Below are 16,214 nucleotides of genomic sequence, written 5' to 3' on the forward strand. Positions count from 1 at the left end.
ATAGAAGTTGTTTCAATAAAAGATATTACCTCACCCGGCTTGTCTCTATAATAGATTAGAATAGTTCTAATAATTTTTAAATAGGTTCCAAAGTGTTCTTTTAAATAATGTTTTATTATTATCATTATTACCTGTGGTAATAATGATGATAATAATGACAGGGTAATGACAGGGTTTCTGTCAACATAGGCAGCTTTGTTGAGGAAATCGGTGTTCCTACACTGACAGAAAAGCCCCTTCTGTTGGTGTAGGCTGAATCTACACTGTGGGGCTATGTCAGCGTTGCTATATTGGTATAGTCTCCATAATATAAACCAATCCTAATTCATACCTGATTTGTTTACCCACTGTGGTTCTCATGGGTCATCTTTGCCACCTTCTATCTCATTCAGAATCCATGAGCCCAGGCTTCACGGATCCCCAGGCCCTTGATACTGGTCATCAGGTGTCCCCAGTATTACCAGCCAGCTAGTAATGAAGAACATAGACTCTGTGTGTTTGGAGTAACTCCTCCCTTGCTCCTTCACTTCAAGGCCCAAATAAAGCTCGGCTGCCACCAGCAGCTAACCAGGAGCTTGGGAGCATGTGTAACTCCTTCACATCACACTTTATAATAACAAGAACTCATTGGCTACACCTCTGCTTCTATTTGTCTCACTTGGCTCCACCTCTTCTGCCAAACCACACCCATTTCTGTTCCAAAATGCCCGATCCCTGTACCATCATCTGCCTGTTTGACATACCTTATGCTGATTGGTTGGGCTAATGGGCCCAGTGAAAGAGCTGGGGCCTGGAAATAACTCATCACCCAGCTACTCAATCCTCTACCTTCCAGCGCTGCAGCGTCACAATTTTTCTTTCATTATCTGTGCACCAGATGGGGAACCCCTTCTTAATATTGGTGCGTAACTGTTCACCAGCATGAGTAAGAGAGTCACAATCTGACTCTTTATGATTAGTATCTGTACTGTGAGGGAACAGTCGTGAGGTCTTCATATCAGTCATCAATACAAATTTATTGTGTTTTATCTAGAGGGTTAATTACTGCAGGGTCTTAATCATAGAATCATGGAAGTGTAGGACTGGAAAGGCCCTTGAGAGGTCTTCAAGTCCAGTCCTCTGCAAGGCAGGACTAATTATTATATAGACCAGGGGCTCTCACCCCTTTTCTTTCTGAGGCCCCCCCAACATGCTATAAAAACTGCACGCCCCCCCCCCCCCCCGTGCCACAACAACTGGTTTTCTGCATATAAAAGCTAGGCCTGGCGTTAGGGTGTAACAAGCAGGGCAATTGCCTGTGACCCCACGCCACAGAAGCCCCCGCAAAGTTACATCGCTCAGGCTTCAGCTTCAGCCCCGGGTGGCAGGGCGCAGGGCCCTGGGCTTCAGCCTTCGGCTTTCTGCCTTGGGCCCCAGCAAATCTAATGCTGTCCCTGCTTGGCGGACCCCCAGAAACTTGTTCACGGACCCCCCAGGCAGTCCTGGACCCCTGCCTGAGAACCACTGATAGACCAGTGGTCCCCAAACTTTTCAGGGTCATGCTCCCCTGGGGGGAACACAGACTGGGTAAGGGGGTCAAGGCTGGGACCGCAGGGGTCTGGGGCCAGGGCTGGGAGCAGAGTCCCGGTTGAGGGATGTGGCTGGGGGTGGGACTGGAGCAGAGCTGAGAACAGAGCAGGCTTGCGTGATGCTCCCTCTCCACTCCCCGTGGGGGTTGGCCTGGGTTCTCCCCTCCCACAGCATTTCCCCACATCCCTCTGACAGGTGTTTGTCTAACCCAGAGGTAGGCAAACTATGGCCCGCGGGCTACATCCAGCCTGCAGGACCATCCTGCCTGGCCCTTGAGCTCCCGTCTGGGGAGACTAGCTCCCGGCCCCTCCCCTGATGTCCCTCCTCCCCCGCAGCCTCAGCTCGATGCACCACCAGCACGGCGGCGTGGCTGGCTACAGCTGGGCCACGTGGCTGGAAGCTCCTGCCACTCTGAGAGGCATGGTAAGGGGGCGGGGAGCAGAGGGGCTGGATAAGGGGCAAGGGTCCCGGGGGGCAGTCAGGGGACAGGGGGCGGTTGGATGGGGTGGAGGTTCGGGGGGTGGGCGGTCAGGGGACAGGGAGCGGGGGGCGGTTGGATAGGTGTGGGAGTCCCGGGGGGCCTGTCAGTGGGCGGAGGTGTGGATGGGGTCAGGGGACAGGGAGCAAAGGGGGTTGGTTAGGGGGTGTGGTCCCAGAGGGCAGTTGGAGCCGGGGAGGTCCCAGGAGGGGGCGGTTAGAGGACAAGGAGCAGGGGGGGATTGGCTGGGTCAGGGTTTCTGAGGGGAGCAGTCAAGGGGCAGGAAGTGGGAGGGGGTGGATAGGGGGCGGGGGCCAGGCTGTTTGGGGAGGCACAGCCTTCCCTACCCAGCCCTCCATACAGTTTCACAATCCCAATGTGGCCCTCAGGCCAAAAAGTTTGCCTGTTCTTAAAAATCTCCAGTGATAGAGATTCCACAACCCCCCTGGGAAATTTATTCCCAGTGGTTAATTACCCTGACAAGAAGTTTTTCCTAATGTCTAACCTAAACCTCCCTTGCTGCAATTTAAGCCCATTGCTTCTTGTCCTATCCTCAGAGCTTAACAAGAACAATTTTTCTCCCTCCTTCTTGTAACAGCCTTTTATGTACTTGGAAACTGTTTTTCATGTTCCTCCTCAGTCTTCTCTTCTCCAGACTAAACAAATCCAATTTTTCAATCTTCCCTCATAGGTCATGTTTTCTAGATCTTTAATCATTTTTGTTTCCCTTCTCTGGACTTTCTCCAATTTGTCCATGTCCTTCCTGAAATGCGCCGCTCAGAACCGGGCACAATACTTCAGCTGCAGCCTAATCAGCATGGAGTAGAGCAAAAGAATTACTTCTTGTGTCTTCCTTACAACACTCCTAATCCGAGAATGATGTTTTCTTTTTTTACAACAGTGTTACACTGTTGACTCATATTTAGCTTGTGGTCCACTATGAGCCCCAGATTTCTTTCCGGAGTACTTCTTCCTAAGCTGTCATTTCCTATTTCGTATGTGTGCAGCTGATTGTTCCTTCCTGTGTGGAGTACTTTCCATTTGTCCTTATTGAATTTCATCCTATTTACTTCAGAATATTTCTCCAGTTTGTCCAGAACATTTTGAATTTTAATCCTATCCCCCAAAGCACTTGTAATAATAAATAATCTTAAATGTTTAATAAAACATCTAAAATTAAATTACTTTTATGTCCTTATTCCCACTGCTCCCATCAATTTATAGATGGAGGTAGAGTGTCTTTTTCTAGAGTGATATTGTCCTTTTAATGTTTTCTTTCTTAAAGCTTAGCATTGCTCATGAAAACAACAGAGCTCATACAAGCTGTTTGGCTGTTTAGTTTCAGTATTCAAAGTCAGTTTAAATGGTAAAGAGGAAGCTAACAATTAAATTGGAGATCAAATAAATTATGATAATAAATTATTGTAGTATACACAGTCTTTAATTTATCTTGTGTACACAGCATGGAGAGTCACAAGTCTAGTTTATTATATGGGTTCTTCAATAAAAGATATGGCATCTATTGGAAAAACTGGTTTCTTCTCTTAATAGACATCAGCTACTAATACTCACCCAGCAATGTATCTGCTCTATTACTTGCTGGGTCCCAAGGTAAGCATGCTATAGTGAATGGAATGGAGCATCAGACCATTGGTTTTAATCCCTTTATCATTATTTATTTAATCCACAGTGCTTATCCTTTTGGTGATTGAAGTTATTTCTCAGATAATATCATCAAAGGAGTGCACCACAAAATTGATGTTTTTTTTATAGAGGATGATCAGTTTTGTTCATTTAATAAGCATTGAGGCCACCATAAAATTATAAAGAACTTTAAAACTGTAATCAAGTGGACAGAGCCAAAAGGCATTTTCACAAATGTTGTACAAGTCACTTACCCACGGTAATGGGGAAAGACTGACAGAATAGCATATTGTTTGAGAGGGCTGTTATTGTAATGAAGTTCTGCATAAACAGGATAGTTAACAAACTGAACCTGGATTTTTTGTATGATGACCTACAACTGTTGAGTGCACAGCCTTTGATACCATTGAACAAAATGTAGCTTTTGAGGCAGTAAGTGAGAATGGACTTTCTCAGCCTGTCTTCTTGTTGAACTGAAGGGGGGGATGATTATTTAACAATGAATGTAAAGGGGTCATGGCAGGAAATTGTAAGAAAGGATAAGCACAAAGTCAGAGACCAGATCAGCTATTTCATTTAGCCCTTCAAGATCTTAAATCTAAAACAATAGAACCTTTGAAAGAAGAAGTAGAGTACTCTCCCAAACTGAACAGGTTGTAACTAGAGAAAAGCAACCATAAATTAGTGATGGTGTACAGTCATTCACTGAGGCTCAGATTTTTAAAAGTATTTAGGTATTGCTGCACTCAGCATGGCAATATCTAACTGATTTAGAAGCCTGGATCTCATTTTCAAAAGGGATTTGGACACTTAGGAGCCAAAATTCCATTGACAGTTGATGGGATTTAAACTCCTAGATGTCTAAATCACTTTTGAAAATGAGATTTAGGGCTTGTCAACACTGCCCACCACAGTGCGGACTATGGGGTGTGAATTGCTGAGCACACCAAAGTGTTGCAATCTAATTGCCACATGTGGATGCTGCTGGCACAAACAAAAAGGTATCTATTTTCTGTTAACGTAGTCTTCTTTTAAACAGAACTATGTTAATGCAAACTAGATATCTTTTAGTTGCACCAGCAGTGTCAACACGGGGTAGTTAGATCGCACCACTTTGGTACCGTCTGCAGTTCACGCACCCATAATCCGTGTCACAGTTGACGGCAACTGCACCTGTATTTCCTCTCTATGGTCCATCAAAGACACCCATTCTCGAGCTGGAAGCCTGCCATCACCTCTCCTGGGTAATAATGCCTGGATAAAATCAAACTCTCAGGCAAAATTCACTTCACCTACATTAAAAGAAAAATATCCAATAATCCAGTTTTGCATAGGGCACTAGTGGTGGAAATGTGGGGAGAAAGTAGATTTAAAGCTAGCCTATGTGGCCACTTGATGATTCTTCTTGCACAGAGGAATTTTCCAGTGGCACAGCTAGTCCTACACCATGTCACACTCAAATCCCCAGCAGAGGGGAAAATTTGGTATTGTGACGAGGGAAAGGGGCAGTACTGGATTTGCACTCTCTAGCTGTCAGAATAGCCTGTTGTGGCTGCTCTAAGATGAAGAGACTCTGGGGTCCCTTTAAGTTTCATTGTGGGTGAAAATGGCCTAGGGATAGATACAGGACTAGATGGCCTCGGGATGTTTTACAGCCACTTTAACTCCCACCCTTTTGGGTCCTGTGCTGAATGGAGGTTGGCCAGACCCAGGAACTGGTCCTTGAGCTGCTCTAAACAAGAAAGTAGTGAGAGTCGGCAGTTTGTTTTTTTAAGTGTTATGCAATTTAGCCTCTGAGGGATACACACAAAACTCTCCATTGGCCAATATATGTGTTTATGCAGATCAGTGGCCCAAACATCCCTGCATGTGGCATGGTGGCGGCACGGCTGTTACTCCACCACAAAGGTTGTTTGGTTTCTATTTCAGGATATTCTTAGAAATCAGAGAACTGACCTATTGCCAAAGGGAAACACTTGACCCCCTGATTCCTGAGGATGTTCCCAAATGAATACAATTGCATCTCTGATACCCAAGTATGTCCTCCAATGGACACTCCTTGTTACTTGATAACTGACTCTTCACGAATTCTTAAAATGGGTCTGTCCTGATCTCATGTATTTCTTCCTTCCATCTGTCTTATCAACTTCTGTCTCTGTAGGCTAGTTATTCACTGCAGGAGAAGGTTTAAAGAGAAGTTGGAATAGCAAATTGTGTCCCAAACACACAAACTTCCACCTTTCAAAAGGAATCAAATTAGAATGTAAAAGTTATATGTATTCATCCACAGCTATATTTCTGAGGAAAGTATATTCTGCTGTCTCTATATAGTCTAATCAGAAATGTGATCCCACCATTGCATCTCAGCAGTAATAAAGATTTCACCTAACTCATGCAGTATCATGAAGATATTTAGGAGCCTAGAGATGCAGATAGGTGCTTACAGAGAGTTTCAAAAGCACCTACATACCTAAATACATTTTAAAATATGACTCATAGTCTGTTAGGAGTTCATTTATGGCTTGATTCAATTTCCATTAATTTTGCTTTAGGAGCCTTCACTGGGAAGTGGATTGGCCCCTAATGAATGAAAGATCCATAGTGGTATTTAATATTCTTCATCTTCTTCTTCTTCATCATCATCTTCAGTTTTTTTATTGATCTGAGTTTCTCCTCCTTGGTACTAATTTTTATAATTCAAAGTTCAAATGTCCAAAAATGCAATAATTGCCAACCTACCAGATGTGACTGAAATCCTGTAATTTCTATTGCACTTTTGTTTTGACTTTCCATAAGTTATTAAACCCTAAAGACTTGGTGGGCAAGGGTGTGGGAGAGAAGGGAGGATGAACTGTCCCCCTACCTTTTTGCAGTCCACAGAGGAGTCAGACATAGCTGCAGACCCTGCACTTTTTGTTGTTGTTGCAATACAAGTTCTTCAGACTAGCAATTTCCAGATACTGCATGCCTACTATCTGCTTGGACAAGATTTTCCAAGAAGACATGCAGGTTATTTAATGGGGTTTCATAATGACAAATATCTTCAAACTCACACACATTCAGAAAAGGTCAAAGCTATTTAACCAATTCGGTCACTGTGACCTTCAAAGAGTTTTAGGTGGTTGCGACTAATATCCTTTCAATCCTTGGTCTCTCTCTGCTGAAATGGCTAACAATAGTGCAAATGCAGTGGGGAGTGAGAGCCAGACTATTTTTTTACATTCCTGTAACCTTTATTTGCCATGTGAGGACAAGACTCTTTGAATATTGAGCTTAATATATTTTCCTTTAGTACTGTACAGTACCTGTATACCATTAGAGATGCAACATAAATAAAAGTCACTTGGATTTAATAACCTAAAACAGGCCCCATAACTCAGCCAGACATCTTCAGTACCAAGCTCCCATTCCAGTAGCTGGCTCAAAATCATACATGAGTCATCCTGTCATCCCACACGCTCCTTGCTGTCATATGGTCTGGTAATGTCAGCCCAGCCTGTCTTTGAGACCTGTGTTTGCTTTTTGTTCAAAATAGTATGTGTTAGACCTTCTAAAACCAGACACCTCTATCTGATTTATAGATAGATGGCCAAATTCTGGTTTCAGTTACACTTCAGCTATATAGCTGAAGACACGTCTTAACATGTCTAGACAAGGTGTAAGCAAGGGCAAAATGTGGACCTGAAGTGGCTAGTAAAAGTGCAAAAAAGATGATGAGAAATAAGGTGGGTGAGGTAATATCTTTTACTGGACCAACTTCTGTTGGTAAAAGAGACCAACTTTCAAGCTACACAGAGTTCTTCAGGTCTACAGCTAAATAAAAGATGGAACAGATTGTTTAGCATAAGTAGCTAACACATATTCTAACAGACCATTCAAGGCAAAGTGGGCCATGACAGTAAACACCCCGACAGTCATAGGACAAAAAAAGGGAGTTAATGGGTTTCAGATTGCCGTAATAAGCCATAAATCCAGTGTCTTTATTAAGACCATGATTTTTAATGTCTAGTAAAGTTATGAATTTAAGCTCCCAGGCTCATCCTTTGAAGGTGTGCAGGTTTCCTTTGAGGACATGGACTGAGAGGTCAGATATGGAGAGACTGTTTTGTGAAAAGTGTTTGCCCCCATGTGTCAAGCTCTGGTTCCAGGCCTGGTAGTTGGAGTGGTGTTCAAACCTGAATGGAGGATCGGGACTGGGCTGAGGGCTTCACTGAAAATGGAGTCTGGGGGACAGGCTCTGAGGTCAGAGTTCATAGACAAGCAACATCCGTATTGTAGTTGGAGTCCAGATACAGGCCAAAGGTTGATGCTGGGTTGGAGTCAGTCCAATGGTCTTGGGGGTCAGGAGTCAGATGCAGGGCTGGAGCAGGTCAGTAACAGGGTTGGAGCAAGGACAGAATAGGGCACGTACAGGGCTGGAGTGGGCTAGAACAAGGCTCAGGCAAGGCTGGGCAGGAACAGGAATGAGACTGAGGACAGGCTGGAAGCCTAGGGGAGCCTATAACACCACGAGACAGCAGAAGTGCCCTGACTGAATAGTGAAGTTGCACAGACTAACTTACGGGGTCAGTGAAATACCTATGCCTGAGGGTCATCTGACTGGGACCCTCATCAGGAAGCAGAATACCTGAGTGATGAGTCACTGCAGGCTCTGTTGGAGGAGTCAGTCATTGCAGTTGAATGAACAGCTCTGGTCTGGGTGCAGGTTTGCTTCCCAACAGAAAATATGGTCTTTTATCGTTTTTTCTGTGTGAGTTCATTCAAGAGCATAGTGATTGGTTTCATCTATATAGTTGTTATTAGGGCATTAAGTACACTGGATGAGGTACACCACATGTTGTAATGGTCATGTGTAGGACCCCTGGCTCTTGGAAGGCTTATTGTGGGGAGTATTGATCATTTTAGCAGTGGAGCTACGAAGGCAGGGTTTGGATCTGTTATTATGGCAAGGTCTGGTGCTCCTTTGAGCTGGTGTGTCCTGGTCTGTGGGGAGCTTACCAAGACTGGGGGATTGTTTGAAGGCCAGAAGAGGAGGGGTCAGGAAAAAATTATTTCAGAGTGTTATCCCATCAAGTATGGGTTGTAGATACCCTTGTACTCCACAGGAAAAATGAAGAGCCTCTAAAGCAGCTTGTTTCTCATGAACATGTCTAGGAGTCTGACAAGGTTCCTTCCCCATTCTGAACTCTAGGGTACAGATGTGGGGACCTGCATGAAAGACCCCCTAAGCTATTCTTACCAGCTTAGGTTAAAAGCTGCCACCACCAAAGTGTTACACAAAGAACAGGGGAAGTGCCCACTTGGAAACGTCTCCCCCCAAAAATATCCTCCCAAGACCTACACCCCCTTTCCTGGGGAAGACTTAATAAAAAATCCTCACCAATTTGCATAGGTGAACACAGACCCAAACCCTTGGATCTTAAGAACAATGAAAAGCAATCAGGTTCTTAAAAGAAGAATTTTAATTGAAGAAAAAGTAAAAGAATCACCTCTGTAAAATCAGGATGGTAAATACCTTACAGGGTAATCAGATTCAAAACATAGAGAATCCCTCTAGGCAAAACCTTAAGTTACAAAAAGACACAAAAACAGGAATATACATTCCATTCAGCACAACTTATTTTATCAGCCATTTAAACAAAACAGAATCTAACGCATATCTAACTAGATTGCTTATTAACTCTTTACAGGAGTTCTGACCTGCATTCCTGCTCTGGTCCCGGCAAAAGCATCACACAGACAGAGAGGACCCTTTGTTTCCCCTCCCCTCCTCGCCCTCCAGCTTTGAAAGTATCTTGTCTCCTCATTGGTCATTTTGGTCAGGTGCCAACAAGGTTATCTTAGCTTCTTAACCATTTACAGGTGAAAGGGTTTTTCCTCTGGCCAGGAGGGATTTAAAGGTGGTTAGCCTTCCCTTTATATTTATGACAGATTCAAAGCTCCATTAATTTATTTTATTTTTTCCTCCGAAGTTAATGTTGTCATATACAAGTCAGCTGTTGGCATTTTTGTGTGTGAAGGGCTAGATGTGATGGTAAATGAGTAAACACATTTCACTAAGGGCTGTAGTGGTTGTAGCTGTGGCTACCTGGACCGGTTAATAGAGTCATAGATTCCCAAGGCAGAAGGGACCATTATGAGTATCTAGTCTGACTTCCTGTATAGCACAGGCCGTAGAACTTCCCCAAAATAATTCCTGGACTATCTCTTATAGAAAAACATCCAATCTTGATTTAAAAGTTGTCAGTAATGGAGAATCCACCACAACCTTTGGTAAACAGTTCCGATGATTAATTACTCTTACTGTTAAAAATGTATGCCTTATTTCCAGTCTGACTTTGTCTAGTTTCAACTTCCAGGCATTAAATCATCCAGGGGTTCCCAAACTTGGTTCATGGCTTGTTCAGCTCCCATTGGCCGGGAATGGTGAACTGCTGCCAATGGGATCTGCCGTGCGCCGTGGGTTGCCCACCACTGTTTTAATGTGTGCCATGTTAGTCATATATCAGTCTAGCTTTTTAATCAAAATGGCATGAAGTACCAAGTCAAACTCCTTACATAACTCTAAGTATATTACATCATCTCTATTACATTTATCAATCAAACTTGTAATCTTATCAAAAATATTATGTTAGTTTGAGAGGAACTCTCTTCTGTAAACCCGTATTGATTGGCATTAATGATATCACCCTTCTTTTATTCTTTCTTAATCAAGTCCTGTATCAGCTGCTCCATTATCTTGCCTGGGATCAATGTCAGACTGACAAGCCTATAATTAACTGGGACATCCCATTTATCTTTTTTTTTTTTTTTTTTTTTTAATATTTGCACATTACCTTTCTTCCAGTGTTCTGGAACTTCCCCAGTGTGCCATGTCTTATTGAAAATCAACACTGATGGTCCAGCAAGCTCCTCAGATGGCATCTTATCTGGACCTGCTGAACTAAAATGGTCAGACTTTAGTAACTGTTGTTTAACATCCTCTCCTGAGATGACAGTAGTATGGCAATAGGTTAATAGTGTGCAGGAGCTACTGCAGCAAGCTTACTGTGAGACTGGTGACAGCTGAGATTCTCAAAAGTGTTTAGACTCCTGGGACTCAGGCACTTAAATACCTCTGAGGATCTAGGCCAGCCAGACCGGTGAACTCTCAGTGATGGCTTTAGGTGTCTAAGGAGTAATGTCTTGCTTCTCTTTCCCACCTTATCAAAAATAGAAGAGGGAGATTGTTTTTAAAAATTGGAGTTCTTGATTATCTGCAATAAAGCAATGCCAATGAAAATTTTTTTTATCTCAGTCTTTGACATGAACAGACTTAAGGATTATTGGGTTAGAAACAATACCCATAACACTGCACTTCTTTTTACTCTTATATTTCTATGACTTTCATTCTTTCATCCTGAGTAAATTTAGAATAGTTGTACAAAGTACCAAGACAGAAATCACAGCCCCACTCTTTAAGTAGAACCTTGATGCTGTTAAACTGGCTCGTTACTTTAGAACTGTACAAAAATTATCACCACCACTAGATGGCATTGATTCAGCATCCAAACTCAAAATATAGCCTTGACGTGAGTACAGCTGAATCTCGATCCATCCAGAGGACTAATAAGAAACGATCCAGAAATATTTAACCCCTTCACTCTTCTGTGAGTATACACTATCCATACTGAAGATATTTTTTTCTTCTTGCCTATACCAGCGTGTGGTGTTGTTGTGCATTGCTAAATAGCTACCATGCTTCAGTTCTGAGGTGGATGCATTTTAGTGGTGGATAGTACAGAAAACACTCCTTCCTCATTTTGAAGTTATGCAATCGCTGCTGCTCATCCAAGAGAACAGCTGAGGTTGTCATGGTCCAGACCCAAAAGCAGCACTGTACATGGTGAACATCATAAAATATTTCCTGGATCCAACAGCTCCAGAAGTGGGAGGTATACAGTTGTTGCAGCAATAATTCCAAGAGCTGCTGGTCTTGCTTTCTGGCTGTCCATTGGTCCTGCTAGAACACTCTCCACTGCCCTGTTGCAGCTGCCTCAATCACCGTGCAACTCTTCAAAGGCTTGAGCAGATTCTTTTCTTTCTAAGCAAAGAGCAAGAACTGACCATGCATGCTGGCCTCCATTTTCAGGAAAGGACTGGGAAATAGCACTGGTTCCTGCAGACTTGTGGGATTTTCCAAGGATTTAAGGTAGGTTGACCTCTTCTCCTATAATGCACATGGGAACATTGGCATTTTTCCTCCTGACGAACTGCATACTGTGCATTACAAAAAAGATCTTCACCTAGTCTTCACCCCAAAGAAAGCATAATTGCCATTCCCATTCCAGATCACAAATTCTGCCAACATCTGAAGCCAAATTTGTTGTAGATTACAGGCACGCGGGATGAGAGGCAGGATATATATAATTCTGGAGCGAGAGGATTCTATGTGCCAAAGGGTTGTCTTGGTATATAAATGGTTTAGGAGTGATGGCGGAGAAAATAGGATTTCATAAGGTGCCAGTATGACTCCATATGTGAAGCTTTTTAATAAACAGTGATGTGTTACTTGACATCTACCATCATTTCTGGATTTTCAGGTGTGTGTGTTATTTAAAGGATTATATCTAAAAGTTTAGCCTGGCCTGAGCACATGGAACACATGGCAAGGTGTGTTGGCTAAAATTCTTGCTCCTTTAATCAAAGGAAGGCTAAATTCTCTTTGAAAAAAAAAATACAGTTTGATGCCAGAGAGAGGAAACCATCTGGCTCTTTTTTTCATTTTGTTCCACAATCTGGGTCAGTGATTTAAAATATTTTATTAATTCCATATCATATCATGAAAAAAAGTTCTAAGCAAGTCATCTGGTCATATATGACCTTTTCTGTTTCTCACTAGCTGTACACCTTATTGAATAAATGCAATTTATAAATGGAAATATATAAATATGGGAAGAGTACTGAAAAGAACTCAAGGAGCTCTGTTAACGAAAAAGAAAAGAGGAAAGGTTTGCTCAGCAAAACTCACCAACCCTGGGAGAACATACCAAAGAGATCAGAAGCTTCCTAATTAGCTGACCAGTAGACTAATTTGTGTCAGTACATGGAATTAAAAACCGCAGATATTGGCTAAAAAATATGTGCACACTAAGATACATAACCTTGCTGTGTATATCTCCTAATAGTGTTATTGGAAGTTGTGTGTGGAATGAGGGGAGAATCTGCAATTTATTCTGTAACCTCTACTCATGCTGAGTGAAATCAATGGAACTACTTGCAGAGTCAGACTATTCAAACTGAGTAATGATGACAGAATGTGGAGTCCAATCAGTACCATATTCTCTCCTCACTCAAAACACAATTTCCAGTAACACCAATGATAGAATTAGCTTGGGTGTCTTCAGACCCAGGGATTCGTTTTGGATCCGTCTCTAATATTTTCAGTTCTTTCCCTGTTCACTTGAAGAAGAGGCAGAGTTAAAGATACCAGTGGCAGTTTATCACTTAATTTTACTTTGTAATCCAGAACACAAAAAGGGAGAGACTACTTGTTGAAAGATTGTTGTTAAAGGATGAAACTCTACATTTTCCTCATATAGCATGTTAAATAGATTCCCAAAAAAACATTCAGGAGCAGATTTGGAAGTGACACATAAGATGATGTAGTGAAGCACCTTATACCCATTTACTCTCCCTTAGGCCTACTTACACTTTAGGCCTACTTACGCTTACATCTTTTGTGTATCAGCATGCAAGGGAGTTTGAGTGAAATTTACATACTGAGAAGCAGTACCAGAAGATTTAAGCAGGTGCACATTAACGTAGGATGGGTGCTGTCAGAGGTGAGGTTAACAAGATATCCATTTGGAAAGTTTTCTTATGTTTGACCTGGACAATTGTAATGGTCAGTTTTCTGGACAGCCGGTCATTCTTTTAAGAATCTTTGAAATTTGAGATCAAATAGACATTTCTGGAAATGTACATTGGTCCATCTCTACTGGCCAATGCAGAGTTATTCTCTACAATGTTTTCTAACACCTTTTCCTATCATCTTTTGCTAACTGTCTCAAGTGGGGTGGTTTCCAGCATTTACCTTAGAGGACTACTTTAAGTTATAACAAATCTCACAGTTAGGAAATTCTGCTGATATTAAGATTAAAGGCTCTTAATTTCATTCCAGTACCTCCATTTTTTTACTCTACCTATTGTTCTTTATTTGGTTTACATCCTTCAAATATTTGTGGACAGATATCCCCGCTTTCATTCTCTGTACTTCTCTGTACTTCCCCAACCAGTCATCATTTAGCTAAAGTTTAGACAGTAGAGCAATATTATAATACCCTTAGTTAGCTGAGTAGTAGTGCCTTAATCCATTAATAGTCTCACAGTTTCTAGGGTCTTTGCTGCTCTTTGCCACCTTTTGTCTCTCCAGTGGAACTACTGGCAGAATACAGTACTACACGACATACAGGAATCAGGAATCAGAATCTGTTCTGAATTCACTTTAATCTTTACCCATAGATCAGTCTTTTCAATCAGTTAATTAATGTTGCTGCTCATCTCTGAATTCTCTAAAATTTGTCTACATCTTTCTGGCCATTGAGCTGTCTTGAAATGAATACAATAAAGATGCAGTCTCACCGAACCCATATTGAGGTGGAAAAGACACCTCTTTGCACTGTGACATGATACCCTTAAATAGAGTATGTAGCTCAGAATTATGTTGGCTTTTGAATTTGTCTTCCTTGTTATTCTTCAGAACAAGTCTTGTACAATTTGCCAGCTAGCAACTATTAATGAGTTACAATAACCCCTCTTTTTTGATCAATTGTTTTATTTACTTTTTTTCAGTAGGGATAGGTCTTGTAGATCAGACTGGTGAAGGTAATTGTTTTATGAATTTGTCTACAAGTGGCCAGAACACTTACATAAAACCAGGAAATATGTCTGGTTTTAAATCAGTGCATAACCCGTGCATGGATCAGTGTAAAACTTCTATTTGACAAGATTTCTGTAATCCGGTGTCATCATATTTATATCTACGGAGATTATCTCAACCTCTATGAAGTCATTTATTGCAATATTGTTTCACCCTCAGCCTCCTACAACAGGCATTACTCTTTATCACTCTTCTACATGCAAAAAGGGTTTAGTCTCATTAATAAAAACTGCCAGCATCTTCTCTTAGTTGTCCCTAGCCTTTCGTCTATAGATTAACGCTTATCATTTCTCCTTTTACATGTATCACAGCTATGAGAATTTTTAGATTCTGACTTTCAATTGATCATTTTCACAGATTTGTAATTTCAGCTGCTGAAGCTTCTGAAGGATTGGGCATTTTTAAAGTTAAAAACTGAACAAATTCTCAAGACTGTTCTATAATGCTTGTTTTTTGGATGTCACTGGCCAACCGCTAAGTAGCATTGCCACTGTAATGTTCTTATGCCTCTGAGCCATAGCATCTGTGGCAGTATGTGGTCATAAGCTCATGATCTTGATTTTATTACCCAATATTTTAAAAACTAAAGTGGAAGCAATTAAAGAATTAGAGATGTCCTCCACTGCACAGGGCATCAAGAACATATCTAATTTTAACTGAGCACAGCATTCAGAGAGTTTGGGAAAAGTACATATTTGTATAAAGTGTATGTCAAAGGAAATGACTCCCTTTCCATGTCTTTAACGTGACACTGTTGCTGTACCAGAAAAGGAGGACTTGTGGCACCTTAGAGACTAACAAATTTATTTGAGCATAAGCTTTCGTGAGCTACAGCTCACTTCATCGGATGCATTCAGTGGAAAAAAATGAATCTGAATGCATTCGATGAAGTGAGCTGTAGCTCACGAAAGCTTATGCTCAAATAAATTTGTTAGTCTCTAAGGTGCCACAAGTCCTTTTCTTTTTATCTGGACCATAGTAGTTCTCCGCTGTTTCAGAATGTGACAGAGGGCAGTTGCAGAATATACAGATTTCATCCTAAATCTCTTTGTTACATCCCTTTGCTAAAACACTCCTTACATAAAGAATAGAGAGCAATAGAAGAAGAATGCCTGTATCTATCAACTATAAGTGCCTGTTAATGGCTTTTAGTCCACCCTCATGTGACTGGCAAACACCTTCATCTTTGTGCAAAAATTAAGCCCACTCCCAAATTGGTGTAACAAGCATCCATAAACTTAAGAACCGTATTCAACAGATGTGACTCAAGCTACTAGCACAAGATAATTGAGGCTTAATGCACTAAAGTAGGAAGCAATATTACATGTAGACATTTGCATTAGATCTCTGAGGATGCTTTTAAAACTCAGCTGATCTAGTAAAATCAATTAAGCCTACCTAGTCAATATGTATCCAGGACTAAAAAGAATCTCAAAGACACTCCGATGAGTAAAAGTTTTTGCTCTCCTAATATACAATATACACATCATAAATTCTATTCTAATTATCTCTCTCTTTTTTCAAGGACTCAACATCTCCTACAATGCCTATGCTGGGAAAAATGCTGAAGGAAAGGAAAATAATGTCAGCTGGTGGTGTCAT

Source organism: Caretta caretta, chromosome 2 (assembly GCF_965140235.1).
Source record: "Caretta caretta isolate rCarCar2 chromosome 2, rCarCar1.hap1, whole genome shotgun sequence".
Classification (NCBI taxonomy): Eukaryota; Metazoa; Chordata; order Testudines; family Cheloniidae; genus Caretta; species Caretta caretta.